This window comes from Populus euphratica, unplaced genomic scaffold (genome assembly GCF_000495115.2).
Source record: "Populus euphratica unplaced genomic scaffold, PopEup_1.0 scaffold1611.1, whole genome shotgun sequence".
NCBI lineage: Eukaryota > Viridiplantae > Streptophyta > Magnoliopsida > Malpighiales > Salicaceae > Populus > Populus euphratica.
The window spans coordinates 20,644-26,256 of NW_011501484.1; positions in this window are offsets into that span (position 1 = coordinate 20,644).

Consider the following 5,613-nt stretch of genomic DNA (forward strand, 5'->3'; position numbering starts at 1 on the left):
TATTATTATTATTATTATTATTATTTTGTTGTTGTTGTTGTTGTTGTTTTATAATTGTTGTTTATAATTTTTACAATTAACCTCCCTGTGGTTCGACCCCGGTCTTGCCGGGTTATTTATTACTTCGACACTCCTGCACTTGGGCGAAGACATCAATCTTTTAGTCGTGTCACCATGCATTTAGGCATCTTGGTTTCCAGATCAAGATCATGCTCTTGCTTTCTCTTTTTGTATTTTTGTAATGTTAAATGAGCTGAATTTTTTACACAAGAAAGCTGAGACAATTGCCTACAACTTTCATGTTTGCAACTGGCTCCAGTTTTGACGTTATCAATGACGTTTTGGGCAGACAAGAGAAGATAAGGATTGTCACCAAGTCAAGAGTTGGCCACCCACTTATCAATTAGTCATCAAATCAATAGTTCCCAATTTTGGCCTATAAAAGGAGGCATTTGCCATGCATTTAGGCATCTTGGTTTCCATATCAAGATCATGCTCTTCCTTTCTCTCTTTGTATTTTTTGTAATGTTTATGCTTTGCTTTCATTAATATTAAGTTTATGCCTTTCATTTCCTTTCATTTACTTAGTTAACTTTTATCTTATTTATGTTCTTATTTTGTTTATTTATTTTTCTTTCTTTCATTATATTTAGTTAATTTTATTATGTCAAGGTGAAAAGGTTACACTAATGGTGTAAGAATAAGTATAGTGTAAAATTAATATGAACTTTAATGTTTGATACTAACATGTTTTGTATTTATTATCTTGTTCACTCGTTAATACTTTGCTTATTAAATGACTAATCTTGATTTATGTTGTATAACACACCTGGTGCAACAAATGCTTGGCACTTTCATAGCCCATACTAAATGGTATAACCAACACCTGAGCTATGAAAGGAACTTGATTTGTTGTTAACATAAGTTATAATCATGAATGCTTGATGAGATTTACAAGTATTAGCATTAATCGAATAAGATGACTAATGTAATCATGTTAACAATCTATAATCAGATTGGAACCTCCTTTGTGTGTGGTTTTCAATTGAATAATAAGAGTTGATACTATACTTGTTTGACATACCATTAGTGGATCCTCTAACCTTGACATTTATTGTTATCATTGTTTAATCTTTACATTAATATTCCATCTTAAAGTTCTCATCTTCTTCTCCTTCTTTTTCTTTACTACTATTACTACTACTACTACTACTACTACTACTACTACTATTATTATTGTTGAAGCCCGAGCACTGTTCAGTATTTGGCCTATATATGGAGTTTTAGAAGTCCAAATAACCTTAATTTTTTACACAAGAAAGCTGAAACAATTTCCTACAACTTTCATTTTTTCAAGTGGTTCTAATTTGAACGTTATCAATGATGTTTTGGGCAGACAATAAAAGATAAGGATTGTCACCATGTCAAGAGTTGGTCACCCACTCATCAATTAGTCATCAAATCAATAATTCTCAATTTGGACTTCTAGAACTCCAGATATGGCCAAAATACCGAGCAGTGCTCGGGCTGGAAGACAGATTCGGGCTTCTTTGTTGTTGCTACAATTTGGACTTGATAATGGCCTTTTTAGATCTTGGGCTCCATATGAAAGTTGTAGGCCTATGTTTTACCTTTCCATCCATATAAATTGGACCTAAATCTGAGATCTGTAGCTCCAGATATAACCCAATTACCGAACAGTGTTCCGGTTTGGATTGCACCGACATCTCTTCTCTAAGTTTGACCATCTCTTTATCCATGCAATTTAAGTTCTTCAAGTCATCAATCAATCCTTTCATTTATATGATAGACCTGCATTAAAAATAGACATTTACCACAAATTATAGGTATCTTATATTATTAGATACATTATTATAAAACATATTTTAGTTAAGGAGTTATTGATATTTCAAGTGCAAAATGATGATATAAAACCATGATAAAAATGCACTTTTAAGTACTAATCAGTGAGTCCTCTAACTTTTTCATTTCACACATGCTTGGAACAGGTAAAAGCACTTTTGCAAAGAAATGTCGTGTAAAACGACTAGAAGTCTGTCATCGATGTGCTAGATGGACTTGTAATACACAATGTCGTACTTTAGGAATGATATCTATAAACCGTGAAGATAAAATACAATTCATTAAGGATGGCCTGAGTAAGGAGTCTTTAAATAATCTTCTAGACTCTTGAGACGCATCCTAGTGGAGATGTGCATCGTGTAATTCATGATTTATGGCCACTATTTCATAAAGAACATGATCGACTTAGTCTTGGGAATTTGACTAAAAAAGACCTTGTTTGCCAGTTTTTAAGAAAACTATATGGGAAGCCTATCCCCGACCCATAGAGGGCGTTTAAGCCGTTCTTGAACGTAAAACCAAGGGAAGATGTGAGCCACAATCATAACTACCTGTACATACACATGCTTTTTCAAAAAGTAAATAAATAAATAAATAAAAAGAGAGAGAGAGAGTGTGAGACTCCAGCTGGCCTATATATAGGTGTTATGATTGCCTTTCTCATTTCTCATCTATAAAACCCTCTCTTCCTTCCTTTCATTTCTACTCAACCCATACATTCAACAAATACAGAAGTGTGTAGAAATGGCAAGTTCCTCAGGTCATCAAATAAGAAATATTTGTGTTTTCGGTGGATCTAGTCCTGGGAAAGAAAAGGAGGTTTTAGAATCAGCAAATCATCTTGGTCAGGGGCTAGATGAGAGAAAGATTCATTTAGTGTATGGGGGAGGCAGTCTTGGGTTAATGGGAGGTGTGTCAGTAACTGCATTTTTAGGAGGTAGTCAAGTTTTGGGGGTCGTCCCCGAAGCTTTAGCACAAGGGGACATCATTGGAAAAACAATTGGAGAGGAACTTCAGGTCTCCACAATGTCAGCTCGAATGAATGCAATGTTTAACCATGCTGATGCCTTCATTGCTTTACCAAGTGGTCTAGGCACATTGGAAGAGATCTTTCATATTTTCTCTTGGGCTCAACTGCATATTCACCATAAACCCATAGGTTTGTTAAATGTTAATGGTTATTATGATAAATTGTTGTCTTTTCTTGATCATGCTGTGGAACAGGAATTTCTAACATCTTCTGCACGACAAATCATAATCTCTGTTGCTACTGCTGAACAATTGATTGACCAACTACAATCTTTTATTCCTGTGATTGATCCTTCCATGAGTCGCATAAATTGGTCATCTAAGGAAAGTCGTGAAAAGCTTAGATTGGATTTGAGCCTTCATTTATGAATTTTTGTGTCTTTTGGTTTTATTATTATGTTTTGTTATTTCTTATTTTTGTTTCAGTGTGTTTCAGGTTTTGTCAGTGTTCGTTATTTCAGGTGATATCTTTTATACTCTATCTTTCTACCTTAGAACATTGAGGACAATGTCTCGTTTTGGTTGGGGGGAGAGGGTAGTAGTTGATAAAAAAAAAAATTGTTTTTCATTTCATAAAGCATGTGCATAATTGTGTTTGTCGGTGTTCGTTATTTCAGGTGATATCTTCTATACTCTATCTTTCTACCTTAATTCTGCTCACACAATGTCTCGTTTTGGTTGGGGGGAGAGGGTAGTAGTTGAAAAAAAAAAAAAACTACCTTAGAACATTGAGGACAATGTCTCGTTTTGGTTGGGGGGAGAGGGTAGTAGTTGATAAAAAAAAATTGTTTTTCATTTCATAAAGCATGTGCATAATTGTTGTTACTAGGATGGCAGAGTAAAGGAGTTCTTTTGTTAAAGTGACTCTTGAGACGCATCTTAGTAACCATTCTTAACAAGGTCTATTATAATACTTCCTGAAATATTCAGGTTTACAAACTCTCGTATTGTTACCACTTAATTCTGCTCATATACTTATTTAACATGTATTTTTAAACCTTAATTTACACACACACACTTTAACATATGATTGTGGGTTGCATATTGGATTATTACATTATTTATGTTCTTTTGTTAAAGGTAACAATAAAAGGAAATGGATTGTATATAATTAAAAAGAAAAAAAAAAGAAAAAGAAAAAAAAATGATAGATAATAAAAATGTAGATAAGTTTGGTTTCGTAGCCTCCCTAACCTAAGCAATTAAGCCCGAAGGGGTGTTTTAACACCTAATACCCTAAAGTCAACTAACTTGGGAGCTATTGGCCCAACGCTTGTTACATGGGTTGAGGAGAAAAGCTTAAGGAAATCAAACATTTCACTATCTACATATCAGTATCTGCGACCCGAGTTATTAAGCTCGTAGGGGTGTCTTAACACCTAATGCCCTAAGACCAACTGGTCTGGGAGTCATTAGCTGAAAGCTCGTTACATGGGTTAAAGATGCATGATGTTTTTAAATTATATGTATATATATAAAAAAAACAAAGAAAAAAAAAGAAGAAAAAAAAAGACAAAAATAATAATCTCAGCCTGTTTTTAAAGTATATGTATATAGAGTTAAAAGAAAAAAAAAATACAAAAAAAAAAAGACAAAAATAGTAATCCCAACCCAAGGAAGTTAACCTTAAACATTAGAACAAAAATTTTGTTTTCTTCCAAGAAAAGCCCCATAATTATGTGTTGATACATTGAGCACAAAAGAAAGGTTTATTAATATCTTGTTAAGAGATATTGAGCAAACATATAAATTTAATGAGAGTTTGTTTATCTGGATAGATTAATGGAAGTTAAATGATGAATACCTTGCTATGTGGAATTTGCAAATTGTTTTTCTATTTTACGCTTTGATTACTAGGGACTAGTAATAAGCTGGTTGGGGGGTGTGATTAGTACTTAAAAGTGCATTTTTATCATGGTTTTATATCATCATTTTGCACTTGAAGTATCAATAACTCCTTAACCAAAGCATGTTTTATAATAATATATCTAATAATATAAGATACCTTTAATTTGTGGTAAATGTCTATTTTTAATGCAGGCCTATCACATAAATGAAAGGATTGATTGATGACTTTAAGAACTTAAATTGCAAGGATAAAGCGATGGCCAAACTTAGAAAAGAGATGTCGGTGCAATCCAAACCAGAACAGTGTTCGGTAATTGGGTCATATTTGGAGCTATATATCTCAGATTTAGGTCCAATTTATATGGATGGAAAGGTAAGACATAGGCCTACAACTTTCATATGGAGCCCAAGATCTAAAAAGGCCATTATCAAGTCCAAATTGTAGCAACAACAAAGAAGCCCGAATCTGTTTTCCAGCCCGAGTACTGTTCAGTATTTTAGCCATATCTGGAGTTCTAGAAGTCCAAATGAGCTAAAGGTTTTACACAAGAAAGCTGAGACAATTGCCTACAACTTTCATGTTTGCAACTGGCTCCAGTTTTGACGTTATCAATGACGTTTTGGGCAGACAAAAGAAGATAAGGATTGTCACCAAGTCAAAAGTTGGTCACCCACTTATCAATTAGTCATCAAATCAATAGTTCCCAATTTTGGCCTATAAAAGGAGGCATTTGCCATGCATTTAGGCATCTTGGTTTCCAGATCAAGATCATGCTCTTCCTTTCTCTCTTTGTATTTTTTATGCTTTGTTTTCATTAATATTAAGTTTATGCCTTTCATTTCCTTTCCTTTACTTAGTTAACTTGCCACCCA